The 19,217-nt window shown below is 46.0% G+C and overlaps 1 protein-coding gene across 2 annotated transcripts in view; it reads right to left on the bottom strand.

Moving 5' to 3' along the window:
- Positions 1-19,217, bottom strand: part of ANO1 (anoctamin 1) — an 852,930-nt gene that overhangs the window by 729,607 nt on the left and 104,106 nt on the right. The window lies entirely within an intron of this gene.

Here is a 19,217-nt window from a genome sequence, read left to right as displayed (position 1 = left end):
GGACCACAGCATCACCAGCACTCTGTCGCTGCGGGAAAGTGAATCATGCAGAACAGACTGTATTACGCCTCCCTCTTTCTAATCATCAGCTCTTCCCAGATTCACTAGTCACATTTTCCTGTTTGTGAAGGAAAATATTTACTCTTCAGATTATTGGCTAAGCCACTAAAATCTCTGACTGAGGCGAGTCAGTCCCACCCCATGGCATGTGGACAGCTGGACAGACAAACACCTCTCTCCGAGACTGCAGAGCAAGGGTGCTCTCGTGTGGAATCCGGTGCTGAACAGTGTAATTCATTTTCCTTTATTCCTTGATTAATGCCTGTTTTAGTGGAAATTTCACAAATCTATGGAGGAAAGCACTTGTTATACAAAGATGCATTTCTGTTGAATCTAACGTTGGAGTTGAACGTCAATTTGTAAAAGTTATAAATATATATTGCCATGACTGAAACATCGTTTTTTTTTTGGTCTTTTTTTTTTTTTAATAATACTTTTTATTAACACACATCAGCACACCAAGTACATTACACAGAACGCAGTAAGTCAGGCAACATGGGTACAGTAGGTGCATTCAGGCAATATAAAATGTTCCTTGGAAGGTCTAGGGCGAAGGGGGGTCTTCACTATCGGTAGTGAGGGGTGGTTGACAGATGTCCCCATGATAGGAATTCCATCTGCCCCACACTCGGGTCCACTTCTTAGGGCAACCCCGGGCCACGTATACTGTCTTTTCCCTGAACATTGACCAGTCCAGATCCTTCTCCCAATAATCCACCACAGGAGGTTGTGACGCCCCTCACCTCTGCGCAATGTTCCTCTTAGCAAGCATAAGCCCCCAGGTGACCCATTGTGTTAAGCAGTCATTCAGATCTGTCGGCTCCCAAATATTCAACAGACATCTACGCGCTTCGATGCCAAGATGCGTGGACAGTACTGCATTAATGATGACATGCACTTTACGCCAGAAGGGTTGAATATGGGCACATTCCCAAATTATGTGCATAAAAGTACCCACCCGGCCACATCCTCGTCTGCAATCCTCCCCATGCACTCTCCCCATCCGTACCAACTGGGATCCTGTCACATAGCTCCTGTGGAGTATTTTTAGTTGGGCTAGTCAGAGGCGCGCTGGTATCGCCACGACTCTAGGCGAGGAAACGACCTCTTGCCATTCCTCGTCATCCATCTCAATTCCATCTCTGGACCATTTCTTGCGAAGCACTTGGAGAGGATCTGGCATATTATTTATCAGTTTTTTGTATATCAGTGAGATAGTGTTATCTGGGACGTGGCCGTCTAAGACTCTATCCTCCAATGGGGAAGATTCAGGAAGGATAGTGCCATGTTGCAGATGGGAACGTAGAGCGTGTCTAACCTGTGAGTAACGGAAGAATTCTGAGTCAGCTAACTCGAATTGCTGTTGCAGGGTGATGAATGGTCTAATATCTGATTTGTCCCATAGATAGCCTATACGCTAGAGGCCTATGAGCTCCCATTTGTCAAACCCTTTGCTTATCCACAAACTACCCAACTGTTCTGAGTCCCACAACGGGATCGCAAGGGTGAGTCTACAAGTCCATCCAAGGCTTTTATTGGCAGTATGCCAGACATGGACTGAGTGTTTAGTGGGGCCTGTGAGTTTAAAGCATTGTGGTTTAGAATAAAGGGCTCTGTTATAGTTCCCACCAGAGAGAAGCCATCTATCCATATTATAGCCTGGATCCCTGGGTCGGGTGTAGTTGACATGGTTGATGGCAGCCAGGTGGGCCGCCCAATAATACTTTTTGATTTCAGGGAGGCTGATGCCTCCATCATACCAATTCAGGGTGAGTTTACTAAGGGCGATACGTGGTTTCCCATTCCACAACAAGTCCCGCTGAAGGCCTTCTATCTCCCTAAAATAGGATGGTGGGACCGGGTCTAGGGAATTCTGCAGAGCGTATAAAAACCGAGGGAAAGACTTCATCTTAAAAAGAGCTGCTTTTCCCAGCAGGGATAGAGGGAGTGACTTCCAGCTGTTTATATCCTTACGCAACCTGGACAAAGGGGAGAGAAGGTTTCAGGAGTAACGAAGTGAAGGATCCAGGGAGAGAAATATCCCCAGATACTTGAAGCTCTCTGTACGTATTTGTATTGGGCATCCTTTTGGTGGAATTGGCAGCTCTCCTGCCAGAACATACCACAGAGATTACTCCAGTTAATAGAGTATCCGGAGAACCTTCCCAAAAATGGCAAGGATATCAAGGACAACAATCAGGGACCGCCTCGGAGAGGTCAAATACAGAAGGATATCATCCATGTAGAGCGAGATGCGGTCCTCCCACTCCGGGGACCAACGCATGCCCCAAATCATCGAGTCCCTGCGTATCCAGGCCGCCAAAGGTTCCAACGCAAGGGCAAATAGGAGAGGGGACAACGGACAACCTTGCCGGGTTCCGTGACCCAGCTCAAAGGCGACCGTTTTTTTGTTGTTAACAACAACTTGTGCAAGCGGTTTGGCATACAGGAGCTGCACCCATTTAATATAATTCAGGCCAAACCCAAACTTTTCCAGGACTGCCCAAAGATACAGCCATTCAATGGTGTAGAAGGCCATAGTGGCATCCAGGGAAACTATCACGGCTGGTTCCAAGATGGAGGCCGCCCTGCCCAATACTCCATGCACCGTACGTAAGTTGAGAGCTGTGTTACGATGCGGAATGAAACCCGATTGATCTGGGTGGACTAGAGCCTCGATCACTGTGACATACGGTTGGCCAACAGCTTAGCCAAAATCTTGGGCTCTGCGTTCAGGAGGGAGATCGGCCTATATGACCCACAATTAGTTTTGGGTTTCCCCTCCTTATGAATAGGGATTATGGTGGCCGTCTTCTGGTCTTCTGGTCTATCGGCAAGAATCCCTTTTCCCTTGATTCCTCGAACATCGCCCTCAGATATGGGGCCAGCCTTTCCGGTTTAAGCTTGTAAAGCTTGATCGGAAGTCCATTAGGGCCAGAGGCCTTCCCCGAGTTGATGGACCTGATTGCCTTTGCTATCTTTGGTCTTTTTTTAATTAATTTTTTTTTTTACGGTGTTTTATATAGCGCAAACTTGACCCAAAGGTATCAGGTATCAGAGCGCTTTACACGAGCACCAGTTGGTTTAGAGCAAATTTTTGTTAGGCACGGGGAGATTAAGGGATTTGCCCGGAATCACAGGATGTTGGCGCCCTTGCCGAGACTCGAACCCGGTTCCCCAGATTTTAGGTCGACTGCCCTAGACGTTAGGCCACATGCTTTACCCCTTTATAGTTATTATGTAAAGGTGTTTACGCTTGCCTGTATAACCAAAACCATTCTCTTAGACATCTAAAAATAGCATGAGATTGCGAGAGACAAGACCAAGACTATGCAATGCTCTTTCCCAGCGTCAATGAAGCTTTTTACACCGTCAACCAAAAAGTTCTGTATCAATTCCCTGCTTGTGGGGCTGTGGAATAGTGCTGCAACAGGCTTCTTCTCCTTCTTGGGTGATGGACCCACCAAGTAAAAGTGTCACTATTTCTTTCTGTTGTGACATCATCAGCTTATTCATGATGGTTCTGTCCCCAGTCTTCTTTGGCATCAGCATAGCACCAGCGGCGTAACAAAACGTTAGGGGCCCCATGCAGGGTACGTGGAGGGGCTCCCTCTGGACTCAATCTGGAGCTCTCCAGCCGAAGTCTGGTGCTGATGGGGCCCCCTGGAGCTTGGGGGCCCCCCGAACCGTGGGGCCTGTGTTACATCCCTGCATAGCACTGTTGTCAGTCATCACCTTAAAAACCTTGAATCCACGTCATAGATCAGCAACAACCACGGCCGGCTTTCGGGAGGTGCGGCCACACAGGGCGCTGACCTTGAGGGGGGGACTGACCTCTGTGGGGTGCTGTGCTTAGCAATAATGTAGCATTTAAAAGCACCTATTGTAGACTGCCATGTGTGTCTAGCTTTCAGGCAGCAATAAAAATATCATGATAAATGTTGTGTTTAATCTTCCTGCTTGAAAGAGAGATGTTTTGACTCACCATAACGTGGCACTGGGGATAAATATGCCTGATGCAAAGACCAGATCTGTATGTTATGTGGATAGCTGAGTGGATTAGTAAAGCCAGCCTTTACCAGCTCTTTAAAACATATGAAACACATTTGAGAGAGGGGCTGTGGAAAGATGAGGGGCACTTTTACAGGGTGGTAGTGAGGGAATCCAAGGAGGGGGTCATATGAGGGGTGGGGGGCAATAAATATGTTGCATCAGCACTAAAGCAGAGCCTGGCAACAGCCAACTCTATATCAGATACAGGAGGGGGGTCACTGGAACTGCGAGTTATGGGTTGATTCCTACTTGTCCAGAGGCTCATGAATACACTTGGCATTGCCTCTACACGGCACAGGGTCTGCCCACCTGATGAAGGTGATAAGTGGCTGAAGATGGCTCACCCATTGTCTCAATGACAAAACAATAGATTAATGGATGAAGATGCTAGTTGAAAGTCAACTATGATTAACTGTGATTAATATATATATATATATATATATATAGTGAAGTCTGATTCTCCATAGACAGAGCACTTTTTGGTATGCTAATAACTTTCAAACCTTTTGAGGAATCTTCACAAGACTTTCCAAAAACAAGTTCATACACCACCGCTTCTTCCTGGAAAGTTTCTGGGTGATTGTCAAGCAGGGGCTGAGAAGAAAGGGGGTGTGGTCCTAAAACTGAAAATCCCAATGTCTTTTCCATAGACTTTTATGGAAATCGATATAGCTAAAACTACGAAATGGAATTACACCAAATTTGGCAGGAGGCATGCTTTTGTGCTTTGGTGTAAATCCAGTCAGTAGTTTTGGAGGTATTAAGCTCCTCCAAAATACTTGTATTCGGAAGGTTGGGTTCTAGGGACTTCCCTCGAACCCAATTAAAGAAAATAGAGTCTTCTGATTGGCCCTTTGGGCATTTATAATGTTTCGTCATCATGCTCCAATGGTAGTAAGGCGCCCGCTGGAGCAGAGCTCTGGTTGGCTGCCTACACCATGTGGAAAAATGTTGCAGGCAACTATTACATGACTCTGTGACTTAGTCCCATGTCCTGTGTGTAATTAAAAAATAAAAATAAGGGAGCAAGGTAGGGATACTTGGCCCACCTAGGCCCTGTAGGGTGTGGGGGGGTACTAGAGATACTCCCCTGGGGCCAAAATAATAATTAAAAAGTTGCGATCACATCTTTTAATAAAATAAAATACAAAATGATATACCTAGTTAGTAGTTCATATTTATTATATAGCAGAGGGTGCATACAACCACCCTCCCTGAGCCTTATGAGGCCCTGGGGACACCGGTGCCAAAATAGGCATTAATAGGGAAAGGGGCGTACGGCCCCTTTCCCGAACCTTAGTAGGCCCTGGGGGCCCCATCCTATGGGGCTGAGAGTAATCTTAATGGGGAGAGGGTGAGCGGCCCCCCTCTCTAATCCCAAATAACCCCCTAGCACCTCATCCTGTGGGGCCAAACAGTTTTATTTTAGGGGAGGTAGAGCACAGCCCTCCTCCACAGGCCCAAATAGGCCCCAGGGACCCCATCTCCTAGGGAACATTACTATGTAGAGGGGAGGGTGGGAAAGTCCCAGGACCCCATCCTCGGGGGCCAGCTCGTTATTTGTGTTCTGGGGAGTCCACTCTTGTTACACAGAACTTTCCTTTGCCTGTAGGATTGTGGACAGGGAAAGAATTGCCTCTTGCTGAGTGTGCGCACACTCCTGTTACCCTGCCTGAGCTCTTGCAGGCAGGGAAACTGTGATTGCACTTGCGTGGCAGAACAGCTGCTCCCGCGAGGCAGGAGTAATGCCGAGTCCTGTGTGGGAGTCGGCTGGGACTGCGCGGACCCTAGAGCTCTCCTGTAGCCCACTTCTACTTAACTAGCCCCTCGTGGTTGGGATTTTCAGGCCTCTTAAGGTTCGGGAAAGGGGCATTATTTCCCTCTCCCTCATAATAAATGTATGGTCCCGAGGGATAGGGTCCTCAGACCCATTTGGATTTAGGTAAGGGGCCATGAGCGTCCCTCGTGTAATGTAAATATGTGTTGCCCTAGAAGATGGGGGTCTGCGGGCCTGTTGAGTCTCAGGGAGGGGGATTGATGCCCCTCACCTTAATTAAATAAAATGGCCCTGGGGTATGGGGACCATGAGGCCTATTTGGGCTTGGGTAGAGGGACGTACGCAGTGGGGGTTGGCTGCCCACGGTAGGGGCAGGCCCTGGGGGAATGGCTGTACATATTGTAATAAAATATGATATGACTTTATGTTAAAAAACCTTAGAAATTCACTGAAAAAACACAAAGGTTAAAGTGACGTTATAGATAGGTGAAAATGTCAGTGCCGACATAACGTTTTAAACTAAAAAAAACTCTGAAATTCACCAGTTATAGTTATCTCTAGTAACAATAACATGTGCCCTGCAGTGACTATAATTCGAGCCCTTGCCATGCACTCCGAATTAACCCACATATGAAAACACTTATGACATGATGTATAACGTCACTGTTAACATCTGAAATGGCAGTATTGATGATAAGACTGTGCATGACGGGGGCACTAGTACATACTTACATAAATACATAAATACATAAACTCAAATTATTAGCTAAAGCTGGACGTATCTTTTCATTTCCACCTCAAACTTAAGGAGTGACCCTCTCAGTACCACAAGCAGGCGTTGTTGAATTCTGGTTGTCAGCTGATGCTGAAAGACTGAGCTTTTGATTGTCAAGTTACAAAAGCGGAGACCAGCTCCACAAGAAGTTAAATAACTTGTTATTTCGAAAAATGTAATATGCAATCTTGTGGTGGTAGTGAGTTTGGTAAGGACTGTTCTGCCACAAAACAGTCGGGAAAGATTGTAGATCCAAAAATAAGCCTGTGCCCCATCCCATCAATGAGAACAATTCAGGCTTAGAGGTAAACTGCACTTGAAAATGGATTTAAAAAAATACTCTGGGGCAGATTTATGTTGGACTTGTGCCACTTTTACGCCGCCGTTGTGTCACTTTTGTGACGCAGCGGTGGTGTAAACCCTGCGCCACGTTGCGCCCTATTTACATCGTGATGCATCTATGGAGATGTAAAGCCCTGCGCCACATGAAACCTGTGTCAGGTTTCTTGTGGGCGTTTCTGCGCAGGGGGGGCGTTCTATCGCAGGAACGCCCCTGAAAAGTGACTCAGTGAAATCTACAAGATTTCACTGAGTCACTTTTCCAACGCTGATGTGTCAAAACCCTGCGCCTGCTTGAAGCAGGCGTAAGGCTTGACGCACCACGTTACAGATAGGGCAAGTTGGAAGAGTGCTGGAGTTGCGTGTCGCACGCAACACTACTCCAGCACTGCGCCAACTTTACGCTCCAGATGCGACACGCATCTGTTTATTCCTGCGCCAAGATGCGCCGCATTGTAAATGCGGCACATCATGGGTGGCACAAGGGTAAACTTGCGTGTCGCATCTTTCCTGGTGCATCCCTGCTGATTTGCAGAGATGCGCCAGGCAACATAAATCTGCCCCTCTGTACCTGGGTTAGAGTTTAGCGTACAGGTACTCTATCTCAAATGTGATGTCTATTCCGCCCACCTTGTGACAAACGCTGTAGGATATAATGCACATGCAATAAGACGGACAGGATGTATATTACATGACAATCCGTCCGACAAAATTCTAAATCCGACCCAATGTTTCGTATCTTGTAGTGCAGAATGGACACTCTGTTTCTGAAGTCTACCGTACATATTTTGGAAGTAGACTTTGGCGATACTTTCTTCCAGTAACGGCTGAGTTGGAATGGCAAACATATTTTTCTTGAAGAAGTGGAGCAGAACGTGAGGGATTACTCTAGGATAACAAAGGGACGCACAGGTTTGAACTCTATGAGCAAATCCCACATGGCTCGATGCCAGAATTCTGGGGACATTATGGGTTTCATTTGTTACCAAGAAAGTGGTGTAGTGACTATACATTTTGGATTGATAAAGCAATTTCTTTGATGAACGTCTAGTGGGAGAATCCAATACAGGGGAACAATGAATAACTTCACTACAGGTGCTGAAATAGTAGATGGAAAATAAATAGCCTTTGTTTGAACTATGAACTTTCATTGTACAGCTGTCTCGTGAGGAGAGAACATTTTCTTGGCAGCCCGCGTTGGAGTAGTGAACCTTTCCCTCCCAGCCGTGAATAGACTAGAGAACATATATTTGTCACCTGAAGTGGTATATACAATAGTCATCTTTTTGACAAGTATCACATATGTGATTGTCAAGGGACACTAGAATAGTGAACATTCATTGGGTATGGGTGGCTGAAGAAGCCTCAGTGCCAGCTGACAGAGAAGTCACTACTAATGACCTTTGAACTCTTAATGTGGACTAGTGAACGTTTAGCTGCCCGCTAGTGAGAAAGTGGTGAACATTTTATTTTCACCTTGTGCCGCAACAGTTACCCTTACTTGCCACCTAGTGAAATTTCTATCTTTAGCTGAAAAAGTGGAATTTGGATTGTTAAATTGTGCTGAATTTATGGACGCTTTTTACTGGTGAAGTGATTTGTTGACCAGCATCGGTTGCTGTAGACTCAGCCTACATTTTTAGCCTTGCAATGTAGCCTTTAGTTTTCAGTTACAGCAGAAGCAGTCGCAGTGTACTAGTAATTGTCAGATGATGCTAGGACAGCTAAACTTTAATTGTCATCGAAAAAACACATTTCTAGCTGACATCTAAACATGAGGAGGTTCAAGATGAGTTCAGATTTTGATTATATAAAGCACATTTCGATTGTTAAACTTGAGTGTATCAGAACAGGAAGGTAATATGTATTTAGTCATCAAATAGTACTAAATTACTCTTCATCAAATGCCCCGATTACTTACCGGTAATCTTCATTACTCCGAGTCCTAGTCTTCCTCGCCACAGTATTCACAAATGAGCCTCAGGCTCCACACAGAACTCCAAGTAAAATTAAAAGAGCAGCGCTCTAGTCTCCCCTCCCTCCTCCAATATGGCCCCCAGTGTCTTCAGCCAATCCCATAAAGGGATACAGAATCAACATCACGACCTGATACACAAAGCCGCAGACATGAAGCCACCACCAGGGCCGGGAGGGAAGGGAAACTATACTGTGGCGAGGAAGACTAGGACTCGGAGTAATGAAGATTACCGGTAAGTAATCGAGCATTACCTCCTCGTCCAGTCTTCCTCGCCACAGTATTCACAAATGAGCCGATACCAAAGCAATCAGCTTCATGTAAGGAAAAGACCACATCAAAGTGCAGTGAAAAACAATATTTAATATACAGAGGTACAGCAATCAAAGACAACCTCTCAAAGGCATCCCCTCAGTCAACACAGAAGATGCAAACGAAACAGAACCCCCACCCCCAACCTGGAGGCGGTAATGGGACATGAATGTATGAGGCGAAGACCAAGTAGCAGTCCGGCAAACATCCTCCATGGACACCCCTTTGAAGGAGGCCCAAGACACAGCAACAGAGCCGGTGGAACGCCCTTGAACAGTAAGGGAGGGAACTTCAGAAACCGAAGCATACGCCAACAAAATGGCCTCCTTAATCCAGCGACTGATCGTCGAGAGGGAGGGTTTCAGTCCCTGACGTGACAAACCATAATTGACAAACAAGTTGTCCACTTTGGGAAATGAAGACGTGCGCGACAAATATATCAATAAAGCACGCCGAACATCTAATAGGTGCAACAGGGATTCCTCATCCGAGGAAGGATCAGGACAAAGACATGGAAGCACCACCTCAGAAGACCTGTGAAAATAAGAATCCACTTTCGGAATGAACGTAGGATGAGGGCGCAACACCACCCTGTCCGACAAAACCAACAAAAAGGGAGCAGAACGAAGGAATGCACCCAACTCACCCATACGTCTGGCAGAAGCAATCGCCACAAGAAACACCACCTTGAGTGTTAAAAACTTCAACTCCACCGACTCCAAAGGCTCGAATGGAGCCAACTGCAAGGAGCGCAAAACCAAAGGCAGGTCCCAAGGTGGAGGACACAGAATAGGACGGGGGCGTTGGAAAGAGAGAGACTTAAAAAGTCTAGCAACCAATGGCGAAACAGAAATTAAAGGGAGGACATGGAACGCCTGAATCGCAGCCCACTGAGCCCGAAGAGTCGAAATGGCCAAGCCCAGCACAAAACCATCATTCAAAAAATCCAAAATGCGAGCCGGATCCAAAGAAGCCACCGACAGATCGCGACACAGACACCAAGAAACAAATTTATCCCAGTGTTTAGCATAGGATTTAAGAGTAGAAGGTCTCCTGGATTGCTGAATGACCCCAGCCACAGCCAATGAACAGCCAGTTCGCATCAACGAATCCCTCTCAAGAGCCAGGCCCGCAGACCCAAGGAACGGAACACAGGCAGAGGAAGAGGAGGACCCAACAGAGGATAAGGACTGAATGGCAAGGCCCACCCCGGAGACACAGCCAATTCCAACATCAGGGGATACCAAGGGCGACGCATCCAACCCGGAGCAATGAGAAGCACAAAGAATCCCTCCCTCTTGATCTTCTGCAAGACCGCCGGAATCAGGGGAACAGGAGGAAAGGCATACAATAGACCCTTCGGCCAAGGGAACGACAGGGCATCCACCCTCCATGCATCCCGGCAAGGCATAATTGTGCAATAGCAACGGATCTTGAAATTGTCCTGGGAAGCAAAGAGGTCGACCATCGGACAACCAAACATCCGCCGCAACCTCCTGAAAATCACATGTGTCAGGGACAAAGAGCCCATGGAGGGAAACACCCGGCTCAGACAATCCGCCACAGTGTTCTCCGCGCCCGGAAGATAAATGGCAGATAGGGACTCCAGATTCAACTCCGCCCAACAACAAATCCGACGGCTGAGGCAACTGAGGGATTGAACTTTGCACCCTCCCTGATGGTTTACATATGACATCACAACCTGATTGTCCGTTCGAACTTGCACATGGTGACCCTGAACCAGATTCGAGAAATCCAACAAACCCAGAAGGACGGCTTTCAGCTCCTTGTAGTTGGAGGAACATGACAACACCGACTGAGGCCAAACCCCCTGAGTCGTTGAATCCCCCAGAGTAGCACCCCACCCCAGCAGGCTGGCATCGGTAGTGACCACGCGGGTGGGGACAATCAGAAATGGGCGGCCTCTGGACAGATGACCTTCGTCCAACCACCAACTCAGGACCACCCGAACCTCTTCCGACAGAGGAATCAAAACAGTCATATCTAGGGAACAGGGGTCCCAATGCGACAAAATGTGCGATACCACCGGGTACATGTGTAGTCGAGCCCACGGCACCGTCAACAACGATGCCGACATCAGACCCTGAACCCTCAGCCATAGGCTCACAGGATGAGAATGTCCCACCAACAGGGCACGAACAGCAGACATCAGGGACAGAATCCTGGGAGGAGGAAGGAACACCATACCCAACTGAGTCCTGAACAGAGCTCCAATGAAAGTCAATTCCTGTGCAGGAACCAGGGAGGACTTCGGTACATTCACTAGGAACCCATGACGTTCCAGGACATGGCACACCCTCTTGACATGCAACTCCGCCTTGGGAAGAGAAGAAGCAGAAATTAAAATGTCGTCCAGATAAGGAAACACACTAATGCCCTCCCCATGCAAAAGGCCAATAAGAGGAGCCAGAACCTTAGTAAAGACCCTGGGAGCAGAGCAGAGTCCAAATGGCATTACCTGGAATTGGTAATGCTAACCCATCACGCAAAACCGGAGAAACTTCTGAGAATCCGGATGAACCGGGACATGTAGATAAGCATCCCTCAAGTCTATCGACGCAAGGAAGTCGCCCTGAGATATCAGAGGAAGGATCAACTGAAGGGAAACCATCTTGAACTTTCGGTGAGGGATGTAAGTATTCACCCACTTCAGGTCCATCACAGGGTGAAGATCTCCAGTGCGCTTTGACACCAGGAATAGGATGGAATACACACCCAACCCCAACTGATCGATGGGAACGGGAATCACCGCACCCTTTACCACCAGGGAGTCGATGCCTTCCAAAAGCGCCAATCTCCTTACAGGATCTCTGGGACAAGGAGTAGCCCTGAAATAGTCTGGGGGAGTTCGGATAAATCCAATCCGCAAACCCTCTGAAACCACCTGCAGCACCCATTTGTCCGATACAGACAGTCTCCAAGATTCCAGGAAGAAACTGAGGCGACCCCCAACCGGACCCATACCAGGAGCGATCCAGTCACGACTTCGGTGCAGGAGTGGAGGAGGAAGAGGAACCGGAGAACCGGGTTTTTCCAAAGGAAGGAGCACCCCGGCCACGCCCCCTCCCACGAAAGGGCTGACCAGCTCGACCCCTCCGAGAAGGGCCAAAAGCCCTCTGAGAACCAAAGGAACGGAAGTGACCCGCCCTCTCAGGAGCCAGTAGCTTACGGTCCTCCGCCGTCTTCTTAACCATGTCATCCATCAGTGACCCAAAAAGTTTAACCCCAGAAAAAGGAATCTTCATCAGGAGATTTTTCTGCGCAGCATCAGCCTTCCACGAACGAAGCCACAACTGACGCCTCGCAGCCACCGAAGACCCAGCTGCGGAAGCCGCAGCACCTAAAGAGTCAAAGGAGACATCCGAAAGCAACCGAACTTGTTGCTCCATCATCGCCAGGGTAGAAGAAACATCCTCCCCCTGGTCCATCAATTCAGACAGAGACTGAAAATCCTTCAGCAAGGATTGTATAGCGTAAGACGCATAGGCAGCCGCCCTGATAGAGAAATTTGCAGCCGCAAAAGTGCGTTTCACCGCACCATCCACTTTACGGTCAACCGGGTCAGCAGGAGAAGAATCCTCAGACACTACAGTTCCATGAGACACCATGCTGGCCAACAACGAATCAACCTTCACCGAAGAAGGGAATTTCACATCAAAGTCCTGTAGCGGGTACCTCTTACTCAAAAAGCGTGGAAAGGAACCTTTGTCCACATCTTTCCATTCATTCTCCAGGACCTTCAAGACCGAAGAGTGTAAAGGCAAAGAATCAGGCTCAGGACGCTGGTATTGTGCAAAGAGATCGTCTTCCAGAGGAACAACAGAAGCAGGAAACACCAAGTTCGCTCTAATGTGACCCAGCACCTCCTTCAGGTCGGCACCCTGCACAAAACGACCTCTGACATCAACATCCTCCTCAATGTCAGAATCAGCAGCCGCAGCTTCATCCACCTTAGCCCGCTTCGCAGGAGGAACAGGCGTCTGATTTTGCATAGCAGCAGCTACAGCAGAATTGATCATCTGCTGTAACACTTCCATAGATGGTATCTGGATACCAGAACCAGAAGCCCCAGGAGCAGAACCAGGAACAGAACCACTCTCCATAATAACAACACACCAGTGAACGCATGAAGAGAACACAGGCATAGGAGAAGACAACACGCCTGGCATAAAAGGCCCCGGGGTTGCTAGGCAACCAAACCAGCCAGAACCTGTAATTCAGACAATCCAGCATAAATGCCGGAAGAAAAACGGGCGCGCGCCTGTTCAAAGACATTCAAGTGAGGACCGTTACAGAGTGGAACCTCACGGAACGCGCAATGACCCAGCAAACCAACGAAACGCGGACGGGATACACCCGCCCCCACAGCACGCACACGCGGCATCATCAGGAAGTAAAAATGAGAGCGGGAGCCTCGGGCCCCCATATCTAACGCATCCGGCCGCGCTATGCCCGCTTAGCAGGACGCGCGGCCGGGAAACTAAACAAACCACGAGTCAGTCCCTGTTAGAGCGTTATATTACCTCGCTAGTCAAACATGTGTAGAAATACATCCTACGACACATGAATTAAAACCAAAACGAACGCCACTGAAAGTCAGCTAAAGCAGGACCAGAGGCGCAAAGGCAGAAGCAGGAGGTAAAAACAATACATACAATTCATCGTGAAAAAAACCAACTCACTACTACCCCCATACTAGATACCCCAGGGCATAACGGGTCTGCTCAAGCAGGAACCCAGCCCCACTCACCTGATCAACAGGCAACACAGCACTCGGAGAAGTGCAGAAAAAAAAAACAGGTCGTGATGTTGATTCTGTATCCCTTTATGGGATTGGCTGAAGACACTGGGGGCCATATTGGAGGAGGGAGGGGAGACTAGAGCGCTGCTCTTTTAATTTTACTTGGAGTTCTGTGTGGAGCCTGAGGCTCATTTGTGAATACTGTGGCGAGGAAGACTGGACGAGGAGGTAATGTAAGTTGCTGCTGAAAGAGTGTGTATTTACTTGTCGGCAGGTGCTGGATCGGGGATCGCGTAAAGTCGAGCTGGTGTGATGTAGTGTACGTCTATGAGCCAGCTGTGCTAGACTACTGATCTTTGAATTGATAGATGGGCCTCGAGTAGTGATATTTTAACAGCCAGCTGTTGTTCACGCACTAGTGGCGACTCCTCGAGGGAGTCCTGCGGGGCGGTGCGGGGGAGGGCAGAGTGGGGGGTAGTAAACTCCAGCATACGGCCGAACTGAGTTAAGTAAATAAATAAATAAAACTAATAACATTGCTATGGCGTTGCAGCATGCGCAATGTAATCCGTTTTATTTATTTATTTATTTACTTAACTCCGTTCGGTCGTATGCCAGAGTTTACTACTCCCCACCCTGCCCCTCCCCGCCCCGCCTCACCGCCCTGCAGAACTCCCTCGAGGACCTGCCACTGTCAAGCACTGATTGTTAGGTGCCAGCAATGGTTGTAATTATGTAGTTTAATTGGTACAAGGTTGAGAACATTTACTTGCCAACTTGCACTTGAATAGTGGACTGCTAATTACCGCTATGTATTGAACTAGTGAACTTTAAAGTTTCACCTTGTGCAGTAGTGAACCTCTAACTGACAATTAGTGCTGGAGAACTTTACATTTATTTATCAGCTTCTGCTGGAGTAGTGAGCTTTCAAGTGTCTACTTGTAATGTAGTAGTAGATTTTTAATTATTAGCTCATGCTGGCGTAGTGCACTTTCAATTGTCGGGTCACGTTGGAGTAGTGCACTTTCAATGTATTAAAGGGTTTTGCTGGAGGAAGAGCCAGGCAATTACTTGTATTATTGTTATTGTATATGGTAATGGCGTGGTTATTAATACATGAATATAATTATATATTGTTGAGAATTCCATGAAATAAATATTACACTAAAATGTGACATCCGTTTCTAAATAATTTTTGCAAAAGATATACATTTCAAAGTGATTATATGCTAAAATCTCTGGCTTAAAATACCTTACAGTTCAGCACGTCCCTTTTGGACAATAATTACATATTTTAAATTTGCACCACACACTGTAGGTGTTTCTCCCGTAAGTAGGGATACCAATGTCTACTACACTCTTTTACTAACCTAAGTTGCAATAGAGACCTCAGCTAGTTTTCTTCTGCAAAACCATAAACATTAAAATACGACAAGTAAAAAAGTAATTGTAAGGATTTCAAATATGACAATTGTCTACTGCCACCTAGGTAGGATGCTACTATAAAAGGGACATCAGATTGCCTTGCAAGCAACACGTGCAGTCCTCTGTTAGAAGATGGGGAGAAAATTAAACATGTCTTCCTAATTCCTGATAAAAAAATCTATACATTATACGTCAAAAATCTATTTTTATATTCAAAAACTTCCAATATGGAGACACCTTGAATGTAGACATTGCTATCTTGCACTTAGATTGTTGTGCACAGAGACTAGAGAGTCAGTTGTGTGTGCAGTATCTGAATATTTGCAGTGGAGCTGCATCATTACCACCAAAGCCCTAGACTAATTAACTGATGGTACCCAAGGGGTCCTTTTTAATCTTGACACACATGAGGGTTGTTATCTGGTTGTAGATTGCTCCTGTCGATTGTAACTACAATGGTGTGCTAATAATTGCTCCTGTTTGTATGTCTGGTTTGATAGCATCATCTCAAGGTCTCTCTTGTGGTTAGTACTTGCTTTTAAAATGCTGTATATGCTCCGGAAGGTTTTTATGCTTTTTAATTACTCTACAAATGTACTGCTATGGATGTGTAATTTTATATGTACTTTTAAGGAATTAATTGTATTTTTTATGGAATTTGTTTGTACTGTTAAGTGTACTTTTATGGGCTTACAACCTGAATAAATTATTTTTATGGTGATGATAGTAAAAATTAGACACCTCATTCTATAGACACTACTTTTCATTGTATTGGCCTTTATTTTGGAAACGATTACACCTTGTGTTTGAAGAAAGATGAATAAAATACCTTTTGCCACTTGTATATCCATTTCACTGTTTGACTTGTACAAGTAAGAGATTTTACCACAGGTACTTTCACTTTATATCAAATGAAAAATCATTCTTATATTGTGAAAACAGCATGATATAGAGGAGTTAAATATGAAAATGAAAATTATTCCTAAGAGATATTTTTTCCTTGGCCTCTATATTTAGCTAGTTAGGAAAATGCCATTGATGATAACTCAATTTATAGCCTTATAGCCCGTCATAGAGGGCTATACCGGCCATTAAAGGCCCGCTCCAGCGTTAATGGCTCGAGCCGAAGGCCGGGGCCTTTAACAAGGGAGCAGGACTTTAATGGCCGGTATAGCCCAGCTACAGAGGGCAATAAGGCTATTAGAACATTCTGCCCTCTAGTAGCTGAATGTTCTAACAAATAAAACAAAGGCCTCTTGGAGCTCAGGCTCCAAGAGTCCTTTATAAAACAACATTGGAATGTTGCTATGTGGGCTTTTTCCGGCCCTTAGAAGCTCGGAGCACTCCATTGTGTACAATGGAGTGCTCCACATTCCAATGTTTTAATATAGCCTTATAGCCCGCCGTAGCGTAGCGCAGCTATTAAAGGCCCGCCCCAGCAAGGGAACGTAACTTTAATAACCGGTATAGCCCAGCTACGAAGGGCTATAAGGTTATTAGAACATTCTGCCACTAGAGGGCAGAATGTTTCAACAAATAAAAAAAAAGGCCTCTCTGAGTTCGAGGGGTTTAAATTACCTCGGGCTCCGAGAGGCCTTTGTAAACAACATTGGAATGTTGCTTTGCGGGCCTTTACCAGCCCGTAAAAGCAGGGAGAACTCCATTGTTATCAATTGAGCTCCTATCATTCCAATATTCGGATTGACTTTAAAATCAAGAGTCTGAATGTTCAACTTTTCTCCAATTCTACCTATTGACATGTCTCCGAAGATTATTTTCATAATCTAAGTAATATGTTTATAATTTTATATGTTACGACCTGGTAGAGAACTCATAGAATTTAAGCATATTGATCAACTAAAGGAGACCGAACTGTTATGTTGTAGGAATTTATAATGCGCATTTCTGCCCTGGCTCAGGGCATCCCAGTACGCCTGACACAAGACAACTAACACAGCCTAGAGCTTGTAGCCCTGAAACATCCAAGTCTTAAGCTGTTTCATAAAGGTGCTACAGATTGTGTTGTGAACATCCCTTTGCTAATTTCATGTACTGCTGTCTGCTAAGGACCACAATGTCTTTCGGTCTAATTATTTAGAAACACAAGCTTTGCATTATATTTTAATTATTATTTTTATTCAATTTAAAGATCTGTCAACGTCATCAAATTTGTACTAACTAGGCATTCCTTCAATTTCCTGTGCATTAATTGTACTGTAGAAATTGTCACTGCTCGGTAAAAAAGTGAATACGTTCAAGTGTTAGAGTATTCCGTTTTATGCCTGATTAAAATGGCATGTGCTGTAGATGCAAAACTAAGGGGCATATCATCAAGGACCGGCGATAACTATCGCTAAGCGCACTTAGCGCTAGGATAATTATCGCCGGGTAACATGGAATTTTATCGCTGAGATAGCGTGCTATTAGCAATGCTTATGTCAAAAGTGATAAAATTCCAAGCGCTAACTGCCAAATGTGAGATTATCGCTGGAAATCCAGCGATAATCTCACAAAGTTTGGTGATAGCTTGTTGATAGGGCAGGGCATACTTAGCCATGATATCCACCTTCCATAGGATATCATGGCTAAGTCAGTTGAAAAGCAGGTGTAAGGAAAGTAGCGGTAGCCATGGTTAGCGCTACTTTTCTTATCGCTATGCTTGTTAGCGATTCCCTTGATAATTGGAGAAATGTCGGTTAGCGACATTTCTCCAGTTATTTCAGGAAGGAACGCCCACTGTGCATCTCATTAGAGATGCAAAGCTGGGCGTTCAGAAAACAGCCGCTAAGGCAAGGATTCACGCGACAGCGTGACCTTGCTGATATAGCGATAAAATTATCGCCGCTTTTCCGACGAAAACAGCCGCAAAAGCAGTGATAATTTTTTATCGCCGCCTTGTAGATATGCCCACTATTTCTTTGGAAAGCAAACTATCTGAAGCAAGACAATTAGATAGCATAGGATAAATATTGCAGCAGTACTCAACACTTATATACAGAAACAGATAAACAAAACATATTTACAAGCAGGCGATAAAAAATTATCGCCGCTTTTGCGGCTGTTTTCGTCCGAAAAGCGGCGATAATTTTAACGCCTAATTAGCAAGGCCACACTAACGTGTGAAACCTTGCTTTAGCGTGGGGATTCTTTACGCCCAGCTTTGCATCTCTAATGAGATGCAAAGTGGGCGTTCCTGCGCTGACATGACTGGTTAGCGACATTTCTCCTATCATCAAGCCCCACGCTATGAGGCATAGCGTCAGGAAAAGTAGCGATAACCCCTGTTATCGCTACTTTCCTTACACCTGCTTCAGGACTGACTTAGCCATGATATCCTATGGAGGGTGGATATCATGGCTAAGTTTGTGAGTCCCTATCAGCAAGCTAACGCCACATTGCGTGAGATTATCGCTGGGTTTCCAGTGATAATCTCACATTAGGCAGTTAGCGCAAGGATTTTTATCGCTGAGGAGATAAGCGTTGCTAATAGCATGCTAACTCAGCGATAAAAATCCACGTTACCCGGCGATAATTATCCTAGCGCTAAGTGCGCTTAGCGATAATTATCGCCGGGTGTTGCTGATATGCCCCTCAGGGGCATATTATCAAGCCAGGCGATAACATTATCGCCGCTTTAGCGGCAGAAAACTGCAGCTAAAACGGCGATAATGGTCTTGATAATATGCTCTATGTAATTCCAATTGAAGCCCATGTTAGACGTCCATCACATTTAACATGG

This window comes from Triturus cristatus, chromosome 3_1 (genome assembly GCF_964204655.1).
Source record: "Triturus cristatus chromosome 3_1, aTriCri1.1, whole genome shotgun sequence".
Lineage (NCBI taxonomy): Eukaryota > Metazoa > Chordata > Amphibia > Caudata > Salamandridae > Triturus > Triturus cristatus.
The sequence above is the reverse complement of the archived record's forward strand: the minus strand, read 5'-3'. Positions and strand labels throughout refer to the sequence as shown.